Source organism: Triturus cristatus, chromosome 4_1, assembly GCF_964204655.1.
Source record: "Triturus cristatus chromosome 4_1, aTriCri1.1, whole genome shotgun sequence".
Classification (NCBI taxonomy): Eukaryota; Metazoa; Chordata; class Amphibia; order Caudata; family Salamandridae; genus Triturus; species Triturus cristatus.
The window spans coordinates 206,537,198-206,555,150 of NC_140585.1; the positions used below are offsets into that span (position 1 = coordinate 206,537,198).

Consider the following 17,953-nt stretch of genomic DNA (forward strand, 5'->3'; position numbering starts at 1 on the left):
ATTATCATAGATATTTTCCGGTTTGTACAACAGTCTGCCACCTGAAAGATCAACACAAGTATACAAAAAGTGATGGATGGAATGCTTGAATTAATCTCAGCCACTGACATTTATTTGGGCCACATCCCAGTTCATCGTTATTTTCCACAACATGCCACCTCAGTTTGGGCCCGGCCATTTACAAATCAGTCTGGACGATTCTCCATTGAGTACAGTCCAGCCCAAACTTTCAGACCTGGTCCTCCCTGAACCAAAACAGAAGCAACCTAGGATTGGTTTCACCCTGAATTGGGGCTTATCCACCAGATAAAGCTTAGTTCCAGTGATTACCAGTGGCTGAGATGAATTCACAAACTATGTGCAGTGTTTTAGGACTCTGTATGTGCTGTCTTTTTATACGCGGAGGTAACTACCCCGACTGAGGAGTCTATGCACATGTAAGTATACAGAAAGCTCCACAGATAAAGCAAAAGGACATGCAGAGTCCTAACGCTCTGTACAAAGGGGCATATTTACAAACTCATTGTGACACATTTGCGTCGCTGTTGCGTCACTTTTTGTGGAGCATCGGGGGCATAAACAATGGGCCACGTTGCTGCCCATTCAAAATGTAACACAACAAGGGAGATGCATCACCCTGTAAAGCCCTGCACCATATTACACCTGCTCCAGGTATAATGTGGGCAGGGTGAGCGTTCCCATGTGGAAAAGCCTTGTAGATGTGACGCAGTGAAATCTACAAGATTTCACTGCCGCACTCTTAGGACACCCTACGCCTGCTTGGAGCAGACATAAGGAGTGATGCAGTGTTTTAGAAATAGGCCTCCACATACATTGCTGGAATTGCATCGTGCTTGAGTCACAACTCTAGCAATGCGGGACTTTTGCGTGGACAGATGCGTCAAAATTTCTGACGCATCTGCCAATCCTTGTGCCATGGTGCGGCAGTTTGTAAATATGGCACATCCAATGTGGCGCAAGGGTTTCGCACGCAGGCACAGGTAAAGTGACAAATCTCTACATATGCATCAGTTTCTTGTAAATAAGCCCCATAGTTTGTGTATTTCATTTTAAGTGTAAACTGACACAAAGAGTAAGTTTAACTTTGTGACTCAGGCCCTCAGTACGGAGGTCGACGTCGATCAGGCTGTCAGATGGATCAATTTCATCAGATCAGGACCAAAGTTCTTTATCTTGCTTTCAGTATGATCCAGGAACTACAATCAATCTTAATCAGCAACATTTTGAATGAATAATTAAACAATGGGGGTGCACTAATTTTCTGGATGATTCCTTAGTGACAGTTAAGGTTTTGCCTCTCATTCAAAGTCAAGCAACATATTTTCCAGGAATTGAGACACATTATTACATACCAAATGCACCATACCTCTTTTGAAGTTGATCCCAAAGGACTTCCAGTACTCTGATACCTATTAAAAGCAATTTCACAAAGAATCAGGTCATATAATAGGTCATATGATGTGATTCAAATTTAGAACAATCGGCCCTATAACCTGAAAAGCAAGAAAGAGGTATGGATGGTGCTGCCAATGAGAGAAGGATGTTGTCTGCATACCGTATTACATTCAGTGGCCCTGCAGGAGAATGAATGCCCTTGATAGCTTTGGAACTGTCTGATGGAAAGGCATATAACTCATATTTAGTGACGTGAACACTAAAGTGAATTGAGCTTTAAGAAGCATGATGTAACAAATGAGACTTAATGAAAAGCACTTTCCTCCTAATGTGTAGAGTGGTGTAATATAAGGACATGATAATTTATGGCTTGGGATAGGAGGTACATTAGTATGAATGCAGAAAGCAAAGTTCTTGCATTAGGATGATGATGATGTTTGCGTATGATATTGTCTTTGTCTGTTTATTTTTTTCCATTATTTTCATTACGGTCAATTATAGTTTATTTTAGAGCATTAAAGACTTGATGTATCAGGAGGGGGTGTAAGGATTTGGCTGGTGATTGTGTTATATTAAATTTTAAACTCCGCAATTAATTCAGTCAATCCTGAGCAGGGTTGGTAACAGTTCGATTTCAGCAGAATATATTAATATTGTCCCATTAGGATATTTTTACAAACCCAGTTATTCTGACTATGGTAAACAGAGCAGGGTGGTCCCACTGATAACTCACAATACAAGATATGGCATAACCGCAACTTAATTTATTACCTAGTCTGGAAGAAGTGGATTGACAGAAGGTGACTGTCAGTAATGGAGTTAAACCTAAACATATGAGTAGTTCATTTAAGACTCCCATTGACGCTTTAATTCCCGACACAAGTAGCAGGGATGAAGTATTAATGATCCATAGGGACGGGAATGTAATAGGGGGAATAGATCCTTTTGGCCCACACGATAATGCTGTACAATGTGATATACCAGACATAGATTTAGTGCAGACTATTTGTAAAGGGAACACTGCAGTCATCTATGATGTGAGACCTACTCCCTCTTTACCTACTACTGTGGCCGTGCCAATATGATCTACTACATTGGAGAGCAACCACTTGATACCAAGTAGAGATGAAAGTCTGGATTTTAATATAGGTAACACAAGAATTGGCAGATGTAACTTTATGTTTTGGAATTTAGCCGGTCTAAAATCTAAAGCGACAAATGGATTGTGAAATGACTTTATTCAGCAATTTGAAGGTATTAGTCTGCAGGAAATGTGGGTGGTGGAGTCTATCCATATAAATGGTTATAAAACCCTACATACACCCGCAATAGCCTCTAGACATGGAAGAGCCAAAGGGGGCTTCTGCAACTATGTCTCGAACGTAGTACATTTTGGAAAAATTAACATGGTGGCCGAGGACTGTTTTTATCAGATTATTAGTTTAGTGATGGATACAAACTGCATAGTCATACTAGTGAATTATTATAACAATGTTCCCGATGATTTACTTGAGGTGATTGTAAAGGCCATACACTGTCATTTACAACATTTACAGGAGTCAGAAAGTAAAGATTTGCTTATAGTATGGGGGGGGGGGGGAATTTTAACTCTGTCCTGTGCCACCGTTCAAATACTGAGATCTGTGGAATTACGTATGATATGGAGACTTTGGGGCATATTATCAAGACAGGCGATAATGGGCTTGATAATATGCTCTATGGAATTCCAATTGAAGCCCATGTTAGATGTGAAGGACATCTATCATGGGCTTCAATTGGAATTCCATAGAGCATATTATCAAGCCCATTATCGCTGTTTTAGTGGCAGTTTTCTACCGCTAAAATGGCGATAATTTTATCGCCTGTCTTGATAATATGCCCCTATCTTTCCCCACTTCCCGCATACAAGGTACGGGGATAGTTTAAATGAAACTGTGTTTCTATTTGATTTAGGATTTGCCAACACTTTAAGTAGTCCCCCCTGTTCCTTTTTGTCCTACTTTTAACGGTCGCGGAACATTTTCAACAATGGATTTTATTTTGGTATCAAACCGGCATTGCTTAAGAATTGTTAATTTTTGCACTCATAAGATCGCACTAAGTGACCATTTTGCACAGAGTTTGGGTATTCTGTTATTCAGACAAGAGATAAGTAGAGCTAATAGCCCCAATCCCATATTGGAGAATATATCCTTATCTTGGCAAAACGGATATGCTTTACGCTGGGACAAAATAGAACCTAAAGAATTTATGATAAATGTTGTAACAAACTGTTATGATAAGATTATGTCCTGTCTGGATGAAAATACCTCATGCAAAGAAATTATCAATGCTTTTAATGATATTATAGACCACATTAGGAAGGATAAGACACCCATTTTATAAAGATGTTTCAAAAATTTGAAAGTATCTTGCAAGAATGAAAAACATTTCTGAAAATGAAATGCATACCACAATGAATGGCGGTCATTTAAAAAATGAAATGAATAACATAACAAATAATGGAAATTCAAAAAATATTTTTGATTAGTTGTCAAAATTGAATGTGTGCATTATTTTCAAGAACTCTTTTCTTCACTGGTATCCTTCCTGAAAATAAACTTGTTTGCTTCTTCAAAGTTCATTCAATGCTATCATTGATTCTACCATATATATAAAGGTAGAACCATGACACCTCGAGATTATGTAATTTACAACCCATGATTAAATTATCATAGATATTTTCCGGTTTGTACAACAGTCTGCCACCTGAAAGATCAACACAAGTATACAAAAAGTGATGGATGGAATGCTTGAATTAATCTCAGCCACTGACATTTATTTGGGCCACATCCCAGTTCATCGTTATTTTCCACAACATGCCACCTCAGTTTGGGCCCGGCCATTTACAAATCAGTCTGGACGATTCTCCATTGAGTACAGTCCAGCCCAAACTTTCAGACCTGGTCCTCCCTGAACCAAAACAGAAGCAACCTAGGATTGGTTTCACCCTGAATTGGGGCTTATCCACCAGATAAAGCTTAGTTCCAGTGATTACCAGTGGCTGAGATGAATTCACAAACTATGTGCAGTGTTTTAGGACTCTGTATGTGCTGTCTTTTTATACGCGGAGGTAACTACCCCGACTGAGGAGTCTATGCACATGTAAGTATACAGAAAGCTCCACAGATAAAGCAAAAGGACATGCAGAGTCCTAACGCTCTGTACAAAGGGGCATATTTACAAACTCATTGTGACACATTTGCGTCGCTGTTGCGTCACTTTTTGTGGAGCATCGGGGGCATAAACAATGGGCCACGTTGCTGCCCATTCAAAATGTAACACAACAAGGGAGATGCATCACCCTGTAAAGCCCTGCACCATATTACACCTGCTCCAGGTATAATGTGGGCAGGGTGAGCGTTCCCATGTGGAAAAGCCTTGTAGATGTGACGCAGTGAAATCTACAAGATTTCACTGCCGCACTCTTAGGACACCCTACGCCTGCTTGGAGCAGACATAAGGAGTGATGCAGTGTTTTAGAAATAGGCCTCCACATACATTGCTGGAATTGCATCGTGCTTGAGTCACAACTCTAGCAATGCGGGACTTTTGCGTGGACAGATGCGTCAAAATTTCTGACGCATCTGCCAATCCTTGTGCCATGGTGCGGCAGTTTGTAAATATGGCACATCCAATGTGGCGCAAGGGTTTCGCACGCAGGCACAGGTAAAGTGACAAATCTCTACATATGCATCAGTTTCTTGTAAATAAGCCCCATAGTTTGTGTATTTCATTTTAAGTGTAAACTGACACAAAGAGTAAGTTTAACTTTGTGACTCAGGCCCTCAGTACGGAGGTCGACGTCGATCAGGCTGTCAGATGGATCAATTTCATCAGATCAGGACCAAAGTTCTTTATCTTGCTTTCAGTATGATCCAGGAACTACAATCAATCTTAATCAGCAACATTTTGAATGAATAATTAAACAATGGGGGTGCACTAATTTTCTGGATGATTCCTTAGTGACAGTTAAGGTTTTGCCTCTCATTCAAAGTCAAGCAACATATTTTCCAGGAATTGAGACACATTATTACATACCAAATGCACCATACCTCTTTTGAAGTTGATCCCAAAGGACTTCCAGTACTCTGATACCTATTAAAAGCAATTTCACAAAGAATCAGGTCATATAATAGGTCATATGATGTGATTCAAATTTAGAACAATCGGCCCTATAACCTGAAAAGCAAGAAAGAGGTATGGATGGTGCTGCCAATGAGAGAAGGATGTTGTCTGCATACCGTATTACATTCAGTGGCCCTGCAGGAGAATGAATGCCCTTGATAGCTTTGGAACTGTCTGATGGAAAGGCATATAACTCATATTTAGTGACGTGAACACTAAAGTGAATTGAGCTTTAAGAAGCATGATGTAACAAATGAGACTTAATGAAAAGCACTTTCCTCCTAATGTGTAGAGTGGTGTAATATAAGGACATGATAATTTATGGCTTGGGATAGGAGGTACATTAGTATGAATGCAGAAAGCAAAGTTCTTGCATTAGGATGATGATGATGTTTGCGTATGATATTGTCTTTGTCTGTTTATTTTTTTCCATTATTTTCATTACGGTCAATTATAGTTTATTTTAGAGCATTAAAGACTTGATGTATCAGGAGGGGGTGTAAGGATTTGGCTGGTGATTGTGTTATATTAAATTTTAAACTCCGCAATTAATTCAGTCAATCCTGAGCAGGGTTGGTAACAGTTCGATTTCAGCAGAATATATTAATATTGTCCCATTAGGATATTTTTACAAACCCAGTTATTCTGACTATGGTAAACAGAGCAGGGTGGTCCCACTGATAACTCACAATACAAGATATGGCATAACCGCAACTTAATTTATTACCTAGTCTGGAAGAAGTGGATTGACAGAAGGTGACTGTCAGTAATGGAGTTAAACCTAAACATATGAGTAGTTCATTTAAGACTCCCATTGACGCTTTAATTCCCGACACAAGTAGCAGGGATGAAGTATTAATGATCCATAGGGACGGGAATGTAATAGGGGGAATAGATCCTTTTGGCCCACACGATAATGCTGTACAATGTGATATACCAGACATAGATTTAGTGCAGACTATTTGTAAAGGGAACACTGCAGTCATCTATGATGTGAGACCTACTCCCTCTTTACCTACTACTGTGGCCGTGCCAATATGATCTACTACATTGGAGAGCAACCACTTGATACCAAGTAGAGATGAAAGTCTGGATTTTAATATAGGTAACACAAGAATTGGCAGATGTAACTTTATGTTTTGGAATTTAGCCGGTCTAAAATCTAAAGCGACAAATGGATTGTGAAATGACTTTATTCAGCAATTTGAAGGTATTAGTCTGCAGGAAATGTGGGTGGTGGAGTCTATCCATATAAATGGTTATAAAACCCTACATACACCCGCAATAGCCTCTAGACATGGAAGAGCCAAAGGGGGCTTCTGCAACTATGTCTCGAACGTAGTACATTTTGGAAAAATTAACATGGTGGCCGAGGACTGTTTTTATCAGATTATTAGTTTAGTGATGGATACAAACTGCATAGTCATACTAGTGAATTATTATAACAATGTTCCCGATGATTTACTTGAGGTGATTGTAAAGGCCATACACTGTCATTTACAACATTTACAGGAGTCAGAAAGTAAAGATTTGCTTATAGTATGGGGGGGGGGGGGAATTTTAACTCTGTCCTGTGCCACCGTTCAAATACTGAGATCTGTGGAATTACGTATGATATGGAGACTTTGGGGCATATTATCAAGACAGGCGATAATGGGCTTGATAATATGCTCTATGGAATTCCAATTGAAGCCCATGTTAGATGTGAAGGACATCTATCATGGGCTTCAATTGGAATTCCATAGAGCATATTATCAAGCCCATTATCGCTGTTTTAGTGGCAGTTTTCTGCCGCTAAAATGGCGATAATTTTATCGCCTGTCTTGATAATATGCCCCTATCTTTCCCCACTTCCCGCATACAAGGTACGGGGATAGTTTAAATGAAACTGTGTTTCTATTTGATTTAGGATTTGCCAACACTTTAAGTAGTCCCCCCTGTTCCTTTTTGTCCTACTTTTAACGGTCGCGGAACATTTTCAACAATGGATTTTATTTTGGTATCAAACCGGCATTGCTTAAGAATTGTTAATTTTTGCACTCATAAGATCGCACTAAGTGACCATTTTGCACAGAGTTTGGGTATTCTGTTATTCAGACAAGAGATAAGTAGAGCTAATAGCCCCAATCCCATATTGGAGAATATATCCTTATCTTGGCAAAACGGATATGCTTTACGCTGGGACAAAATAGAACCTAAAGAATTTATGATAAATGTTGTAACAAACTGTTATGATAAGATTATGTCCTGTCTGGATGAAAATACCTCATGCAAAGAAATTATCAATGCTTTTAATGATATTATAGACCACATTAGGAAGGCCCTTACTCTTAAGGTAAATAGTAGGAAAGAAAACCAAAGGAAAGATGGATGGTTTGACCCCAGCTGTACAAGGGCTTATAGAAAGCTTAAGCATGCTCTGCATACGGAAGAAAAAAAGAAGGATAAGATCAGAGAGGCCCGGAGAGAGTATAAGTGTGCCTTAAAAGGTAGAACAAATACGTTAAGCGCAGAGGCATGGACAGCCTTACGTGAAGCATCTTGTCCTAGAGATTCTAGTGCCTTTTGGAAGGCAGTTAATGCACCATTCCTTATAGGTAGGGATATAGCTACCATTGAGGTGGCAATTTCAGAGCATGCCTGGATACAACACTTCTCCTCTCTGTACGATGAGTTATCCCCAGGGTTACATGACGATACAGCATGCTCATGAGGATGAGCATGCTGTAATATTGAGGTATCAAGGAAAAGAGCTCTCTTTCAAGCTGTTGCAGGGATTCTGCTTATACACAGAACTATGCGTAGAACCCCAGGACCTCAGTGAATTGTGGTGTACCAGAAACTCACCTCAGAACCCAGAACCCAGTATCTGGCTAGCATAAGTGTCCCATTCGTTATCCGAGATTTAGCTTGGCGGTCCCAATGAAAAGACAACCCAGAACAAGCGACTCAGTGTACTCTCAGGGAATCGGAAATACCTGTTCGTATATTATTCTCACATCAGTCCACAACAAGAATAAACAAAGACACGGTGAAAATAAAAAGAATTTATTTTATAGACCACGTGTCCTAAGATGCAGTACTTTGGCTAATACAAGCAGACAAATGATTATAATTAAAACCATCAGCATCGTTACAATACCATAGAATATAAAGGGAGTGATCATGTTATAAATGACAGTGGATACTACCACCTTCCCTTTACTAAGAAGCTAATATTATTATTATGCTAAGAAAAGGTCTCTTAGGCTTGAACAGGGGACCCCATACCTCAAAGATCAGCTTAGTGAAATCACATCACAGGAGCATCAGAAGTCTTCTCGCAGGAAGGCTCGTCTTCGGTCTGAATATTAAACATGCTGTCTGTAATATTAAAAGCACCAACTTTCAGGTATTCGCAGCTGTCTGTATGTTATGGCTAAATAGTGAGTCGATCAACCCAGAGTGGAAAACATGCATTGTCCAACGACCCAGACTGTTCTTGTTACACCATGTGCAGACCAAGGTCGCTGCGCAGAGGTCGGGATGGTAACAACAGATTGCTCTTGTGTGAGGCAAAGCGCGAGCCAGCAGTTGGTTTAAACAATAACATGTAGATGCAGTGTCGTGCGCAAAAGCAGCAAGATGGCTTTCTAACATCTAACGTGGTTATGCTAACTTAACAATGTATGTACGTATTAAGGGATTCCTTACTACAAAGCTCAGTGAAGTAAACCTGGCCATTGCTAGAAGTTTGAGTGGGAAGGCAGCAGGGCCGGATGGAGTTCCTGTTGACATTTTTAAAGCTAATGTTGCATTATGGGGCCCACTCCTGACAGTTTAATGCCTGTAGCTCTGCTGGTTTTGTATCGACATGGTATGAATCCATCTTGGTACCAATTTTTTAAAAAAAGGAGACAGGGCCGACCCGTCGTTTTACCGTCCAGTATCGTTGTTGAATTCAACTGTGAAAATTATGGGTCGAGTAATATTGAATAGACTTCAGGACTGGGCGGAGGACCGGACCGTGATAAGTGATCTGCAATTTGGTTTCCGCAGGAAGTTAGTTACAATTGAGCAGGGCCTTAATCTTAACATCCTAATAAACAAGTACACCAAAGCAAAAAAGGGAACCTTGTACTTGGCATTCGGCGACTTATCATCGGCGTTTGATTGTGTAATGCACAACGAATTATGGTAGCTGAAAACACGTTTTTAAGATTTCTGTTGATGGTACCTAATAGTACCTCTTCTTTCATATTCCACACAGAACTAGGTTTGTTATATCTAGAAGACATTATAAAGATCCACCAGTTCTGTTGTGGCATAGGATATGGACAATAGAGGAAACAAAGTTCAATCGTGAGGTTTTAGAAGACTGCATGGGCTTGGATGGGGTGACACAAGTTAGATGGCTGTTTTATGTTAAATCTTTTTTATATCATTTAGGCCATCAAGAATTTTATGATGATCCACCCACCATGGTTAGACTGTCCAGGAAAGATCTTAAGAATCAATGTCTGAGCTTTCTGAGCGAACAGAGATTATGTTTGGAAATGAATAACACTTCTGTGGCTTCCCGCCATGCTCCAGCCATCTAGCCATTCCTAGACTGTCTCCAATGAATCAAAAAACCATGACTTGCCTTCTGACTTCACTCTCAGCCGCACGGGAAAGAGCATTGCGTATTTAACCTCCCGATCTCGCAGTTCCCTCTTCACCGCCTCGAAACTGCGGCGCTGGGCTTGAACCTTGGCCGTGAAATCAGGAAAGAAAGCCACCTCATAGTTATCTATCCTCAGGGTGGTATTGGAGCGTGCAGTCTGGAGGATGATGTCCCTATCCCAGTAATTGAACACCTGGGCAATAAGGGGCCTCGGGGCGCTCCTGGTTTTGGTCTACCTCCTGGCACCCTAAGGGCTCTTTCAATAGAAAAATAGCTGGAGAAAGTATTGGGCTTCAGGTGCTTCGTAATGAGATCCTCCACATACAGGTCAGCGGCTGGCCCCTCCGTTCTCTCAGGAACCCCTAAGATACGAATGTTATTTTGACGGGCCCGGCCTTCGTAGTCATCGAGCTGTTGCGACATTCTCTCCTGCTTCTTCTGCATTTCAAGCATTTGCGTTTAAAGTTCCAATGTATCCGTCTGCAGGGCGCTGGTGACTGACTATCCTTTGAACTTCTCGCCCATTTTCCGGAAGTCAGCTCTGATCAGAGAGACCTCTACAGTGACCGAGTCCACCGAGGCACGTACCCCATTAATAGCCGCCATGACATCATGAAGAGGTGGCTCCGGGACCTGTTTAGAGGCAGCTGCCCCACCTTCCTTCTCTGATTGCGGTGATTCACCCCTGTCTCCTGCTTTGGACCATGCAAATTTTGCTAGCTGCTTTTGGGCGTTGGCTTGGGACCTTTCCCTCCCGTCGCCATGGCTGCGTATCACTGGGCAACTCACTGGATGAGGGCACAAGGCACCTCGGTAAGGGCAGTCTCAATGTATTGACAGGAGTGACCCAGTTTGTGCGTGATACTCCTGAGGCCACCTCCCCGTTATCTCAGCCCAGAAGCCTCAGCTGCCCAGACTGGACCTCTCAAGTCGTAGCAACGGTCTTCAATATGACGGATTCAACTGCACCCCCTTCCTGCGCTTGGCGTCTCCCTCCACTCTCCGCGCCACTCGATTGCAATAGTGTCTTGTAGAGGGGCTAAAGTCTCCCACACCTCTTCCCTACCATAGATTTGGGGAAATGAAAGCTCCTCCATTTCCCACCTCAGCTCTCACAAGATCGGTCCATCCGCATGTGGCGCGGGGGGCTCACCAGTCAGGGTGCCGCCCCTCACGAGCAGTCCAACAGCAGCCTCTTCGCGATTCCTGTGAGCGCGTAAAAAGCGCTAGCCTCCCCTGCACACCTCCAGTCAAAAGGTAGGGAACCTTCCGCGCCAGACACCCTCAATCCAGAGCGCCCCTCAAAACCAAAGGAGACAGTATCTGCTATCAGTGCACGTACCAGTGTCTTCCATGCTAAGTACCATCAGCCCATCCCACACGTCAGGTCTCAGCTACCAGGCCTGTGCAGCACCAGTTCACCATTCAAGGGTCCCTCCAGTCATGGCCTCAGCTATACCTCAGCCCCCAGGGGTCAGCCACAGTCAATACAACTCCTACCTCCTGGTCCACGAGGTTTCTAGCACAGCAGGACGACCAAATGGCACTCTCACAGAAAAAAAAGAGGGGGGGCTGATGCCTCCCTCCCTGTCCCCAGCAGTCTGTAAGCACCTCCTGGCACCTTCCGCCCAGCAGCGGTACTAGCACGGCATTCCTTGCTCCAGCCCTCGCTGTCCGTCACTCCCGCAGTTAGGTCACAGCCGAGACCTCGATTCTTCCTGTAGAGGTCACGCCGGGTCCTCACAAATCACCTCTCCCGGTAGCCGTCGGACCGACCACGGCAGCCACACTCACCCAGGCTACCCAGCCGGGTCACCATACACTTCAGCTCCGACCCGGCAGACCTCCGTTTGGGCTCCTCATTTGCTTACCGCCCAGCCTCAGGAACCATGACGGCACATCCCGCTGTGAAGGCCGCAAAGCTGGGGCCTCTATTTGTGACGGCGACCACTGGGGATCCTCGCCTCAATCTTCAACATTCGGCAGAATTTCACTTCGTTGCCGCCTCAGGTGCCCCGTGTCCACCATCCACGCAGGGGACACCGCATTGGTGGTCCCGGAGCCCACAGGGTCCGATCCCCCTTACGCCCCGGGGCCTCTCCTCACTTTGATCTGCTCCGGGGAGCCGCCATTATTATCCAGCAGGGAAGGGCATTGCAAGCCAGCACACATACCGCCAGGAGCTCAAAAGCTTCCCCGTGGGGCAGGGAGAGGAATCCAGTTGCTGCAGCACATGTGAACTTCGTGGGTTGCACAGGATGGGGCAGAATAGAAGGCGGGAAGGTAGGAGCTCGTTCAGGCAGCGGCCATTCTCAATGGCTGCTAGCCATGCCCCCTTTTTAATATTTTTAATGTTTTTTATGTGCTTTTATGGTTATATATGTAACCGAATAAAGTGTAACTGATTGATTGATTGACTTGATGTATCAGTGGACAGGTAGCAATTAGTGGTGCAAATTTCATACTGACATTATGAAACTTGTGAAGCACTTCACTATTTGACTGAGGCATTAATCAGCCACATCAAGGGTCTCAAACATTCTGCCTCATAAATAATATTGAGGCACCTCACATTATATCACCTTCTGTGAGTGGCTGTGAATGAAGAAATGGAGGTGTCCAAGGGATGGCAGACCTTCTTCACAATGATTGCCTTCCAACCGAGTTAAAGCATACCATGTGCATGTAAGGATCAAGTTCTGCTTAAAAATCTCAGTCTCTATTATTTCGCTTACTCCAGGGTTTGTGGAGTTTTTCAGAAGGCCTTACGTTGCTTTGTGCACCTGAAAGGCTGAATTTGCTTGAACCCTAGCTCCAAATCTGAGCTCTAGTAAATCATATATATAAAAAAAAGATGGTTTGCTAGACTCCGATGCCTGTCATTATTGTTTCTGATAAGAAGGGCGAGTTGTGGCAGATTGACACAGGAGGCTGATCAACAATCACAAGAGTACTTTTACTTGCAACAAGATAGGCTTATCATTCAGACTGACGGTAACATGGGCATATACATTACCTCCATTTTTATGTTAAAAAGTATGTCATTAATATATACCTTTTGCCGCAGGTTAAAATAATTTCTGAGGGATATGTATAAAGGACATAAAATATCAAATTTCAGGTTGATTTTAACGAAGCTTTAATAGCAAATGCATTTGGCAAACTCTTTCAACATATATAGAATCATCAAGAATCCATTTGGTCAAGAGCCAATTCCGAGTTAATTTATACAACTAGCAATGTTTACGGAACTAATAATTAAATTGTGAACTGATTTTTTTGAAGCACCTTTCATAAGATATCCTGGCAATGTGAATACATTTATGAATAGTGCTTAGTGGCAGACACCTTTGATAACTGCCATCTGTTTTGCTCTTTCACTTTCTTATATGATTGGCCACAATAATCAAAACATATGTGTTCTCAACAGGTCTTGGTCTCTGGATCAATGAAAGAAAGAAACTGGACATCAGTGAAAGAATTTATCCTCCTCGGTGTCACTGATGAACCAAAACTGCAGATTCCACTCTTCATACTGTTCCTCCTATTTTATATCATCACGCTTCTTGGCAATATTAGCATTGTGTCATTGGTCACAATATGCCCTCAACTTCATACTTATGTATTTTCTTCTAAGCAATTTAGCTTTTGTAGATTTTTCTTATGCCTCAGTTATTACACCCAAGATGTTAATCAATTTCCTCTCAGAGACGAAGGCCATCTCTCTGCACGGTTGTATGACACAGTTGTTTTTTTTCTCTTTTATGGGAAGTACAGATGTCTTCCTCCTAGTGGCTATGGCCTATGACCGCTATGTGGCAATTTGTAATCCTTTGCTGTATGTTGCTATTATGACAAAAGACACATGCATATGCATGTCAGGTGGGGCGTATTCAGTTGCCTTCATGAATGCAGTGATTCATACAAGTTGTATGTTCAGGCTGTCTTTCTGTGGACCAAATAAGATCAGCCATTTCTACTGTGACGTCCCTCCTCTGCTCAAACTGTCCTGCTCAGACACTTTGATAAATGTGACAGTACTGGTTTCCGTGGCTGGCAGCTTCTTGGTTTCTAGCTTTATTGTTATTTTTGTTTCTTACATTTACATAGTTTCAGCTATCTTCAGGATTCCTTCATCAGAAGGGAGAAGTAAGGCCTTTTCTACATGCTCCTCCCACTTTTTCTCTGTTGTCTTGTTCTACGGCACTGTCTTCTTCATGTATCTTAGACCCAGCTCTATTTACTCCATGGACCATGACAGAGTGGCTTCAGTGTTCTACACAGTGGTGATACCCATGTTGAATCCCCTTATCTATACACTTAGAAATCAGGAAGTCAAAGGGGCAATAAGAAACACAATTTTGAGAAAGTGCGCATGAAACCACACGTACCATTGTGACCTCATCTATTGCCTGTTTGCTGCCTTTCTTTTATTAATGATGAGGACATCATTTAGCATTAGACAAGATAGTGCACAAGGGATTCACACATATGAGGATGTAGCTATAAGTGTGTGTATTTCTTTGTAGACACAGACATGGGTATTATACGTATTACAGTGATTGTAACAATATTGATAATGTTTTCAAAACGGTTCTAATACTGTATTCCAACATTATAAAGTACATTTCTGTAGTATGATATAATACATTACTTTTTTTGAAATATGAATTTGCCAGCCAGATGGATGCATACATGATTATCATCTTATAGTAACAAACATCTTCATTTGTTAAGAATTGCTAAGAAAATGTTATGGAGAGTTTCTGGTAGATTCGTTTCGAGTGTCATAAATGGTAACCTTGTTATTCTATGTCTCTGTAAGAAGTAGTTATTTTTACACTTGTACATCAAGAAGTAGAGTTGATGTTGCCTAGTAAATGTGACGCTGGGAAGACACATTCTCCTAATTAGAAATAAGTTACGTTGGTATCAATATAGATTGTAGTCCAGTGCCTAATGGAATTCATTGCTCCTTCCTGAATTATTCATGAAAAACCATTTTGTTCACATTCATTATATGTAATTGGGTAGGCATATTATAAACAGTGCTGTGAGAAAATGCACCTTTTTGCATGGTCACCGCACCAATTTTTATTGAATTGTAATTCAGTTTTTTAGAGTTAACACCCTGGGATGCCTCCATCCAGTGCTTCAAACTATTGATGGCTGTGTTCCTTTGTCTCATAGACTTTAATACAGCAGGTGCTAATCATTTGCTGTAATTTTAATGCAACGTTTCCTGGAAGTGAAAATAAATTAACGTTATGTTTAATTTTCTATTCTTTTTCAGTCTCTTACTTGTGCCTTTGTCCCAGTCCTGAGCACCTAAATAACCACAGTTGCTGCTTTATGCCTTTTGGTGTTATTTTCAATGAAATGTTAAACCTGAATGTTTCCTGTTCTACTGATTGGATTTGTATTGGTGTTGCCTTGTTTTTATTATTAAAAATACCTCTATGTTTCTAACTTGGTGTAGTGTTTTTCACTTTATTACTGTTTGAAGTGTTGCACAAATACTTTACAAAGTGCCTCTAAGTTAAGCTTGACTGCTCTTTTCCAAGCTACCAGAGGGCTGAGCATTTAGGGTTGACTTGTGCCTTACCCTGACAACAATTGTGGTTGCTGCTTGACCGGGGCTCACACCCCAGTCAACCAGTAACCCAATTTCTTACATTGAGCCAACTTGTGGATAAGTAATTGTGTTTTTGCACTGCCATATGGTGATTTGGTGTACATTACCATCCCATATCTGAGCCAATTTTAGTAAATTCCCCTTGATTGGCCTTTTTGCTTTTCAAAATTATCTGTTTGAATGTTGTGCCTGAATCCACCTCTACAAACATGGAGCTTGAGCTGGCTATCCAGGAGTCCTACACTGTGTCCCAGCTGAAGGAAAAAGAGGGGGGCTTCCGCAAAGAGCACCACCAGAGAGGTGGAGCTGCGAAAGGTGCTAAGAGTCTGGGTGAAGTTGGCCAATCTCTGCTACTGTCACAAAAAGGGATGATGAGGAGGACAGGCAAAGAGAGGATATGGATGCCAATCATGAGATGCAGCAGTCTGATGTGGGAGAGGATGTACCTCCTAAGATGAAGCTCATTGACATTGCAGAGTAGCAAATTGTCCCAAGTCCTATACTTAGAAAACCTGGAAGACCGGAGGGCGGAAAGGAAGTTTAGACTGCAGATGGCCCAGTTGCAAATGGATGAGAAGAAATTGGCCATGGATGCAGAGCAAATGAAACTATCCATAAAAGAGAGAAAAAGTATTTTGGCTCAAATGTGTGTCCTAAGAAGCTAGACATCAAGGCCTGCCAGGCAGAGTCCAGCAAGGATGGTGGCAGCAATCCTCTGGAGACAAGAGGGCCAATATTCCCAAAGATCTAGTGCCTTACTTGTTGTGAGGGATGACATCAACAAGTGTCTTGAAGCACATGAGGCACATGATCCTCGAGTATGGTTGTGGGGCTTTTCTGTGGAGGTACATCCCTAGCGAGGGGATGGTCACCCTAGTGGCCCCTGAGAAGAGGGACGGGATGAGGTATCCCCCATGAAGGAAGCCCTTGTCAGGAAGTATGACCTTACCCCTGGAAGTATAGGCAGATGTTGAGGAAAAGCCAGAAGCTTTCCCAGCAGTCCTGGGTGAATTGTTGAGACTCCTTTTGCAAGACATTGATGGTTGGGTAAAGGATAGTGAAGTGAAGGATTATCAGAGGATGTACAATTTTTTTGTAAGAGAGCACAGACTCAGTCCTTGTTTTGCAAATCTTTGACACCAACCTCACTGACCCCAGGAAGCTTGTCACATAGACAGACTGCTAGCTTAGCACCAGGGTTCATAACAAGGTATGGGTGTTGATCACCACAAAGGGCAAAACAGTTCCCACCAGGCCAAGGAGGGGGAGGAAAAGTGCCCTTTAATAGTTACCTGGGTCAGTACTCCCAACCCCCTGAAAAAAATAAGAGATGGTTCCTTGAGAATTAGTCCTCAGGGAAGGCACCCCCATGATATGAATGCTAAGAGGAAGGGCATTTCAAGGTGGTGGATAAGTGTCCCACGTAGGTACAGCCCTCCACTGATGGGCAATGACTTGGGCTGGTGAGTGTAGCTCTTTTGGAGGATATTACCCAGTTAGAGGGTGTGATAGCAGAGAGGTTACCCGAGTGTTCCTGGGTGACAGAGATGGTTCAGGGAAATCACATGCCTAGTAACACTAGCAAGTACAGGCAGTGAGTCACCATCAATGGGCAGAGAGTGGAGGCACTGGAGCCAGCATGACAACTATCAGATGTCATCTGGTAATCTCAGAGCAGGTAGTCCCAAATGCATTCCACCAATATGTTGCAGATGACAACCCTGTGAGTCACCACCCAGTGGCGGTGGGTCCCTTTGAGTGGGGGGGAGTCTAAGGTTTCTTAAGTGTAGCTGTGAGTCTGTCCATGCCTGTGGATTGTCTACTTGCCAATGACCTGGAGCAGACCTTCTGGAAGGAGGTGGTGCTCAGGTTGCACTTGGTGATGTTAGATTTGCCAGAGTTGCCCGAGTGGACCAACAAGGGCGGGTAATCAGGAAGACCTGGAGTCAGGAGGAAAGGCCCAGATTCCTCCCAAGAAGAGGGAGGGAAAGCTCCTGAATCTCTCACAGTCTGGGAGGAGGCTGAACCTGAAGGGGACACACCAGAGCCTGCAGAAGCATTGGTGGTGCTGGGGATCGTGCTCTGTTGCC

General features: G+C 42.6%; 1 pseudogene; it reads left to right on the forward strand.

The window, feature by feature from the left end:
- Positions 1 to 13,676: 13,676 nt before the first annotated feature.
- LOC146854063 (olfactory receptor 5AP2-like) lies at positions 13,677 to 14,607 on the forward strand (annotated as a pseudogene).
- Positions 14,608 to 17,953: the final 3,346 nt, after the last annotated feature.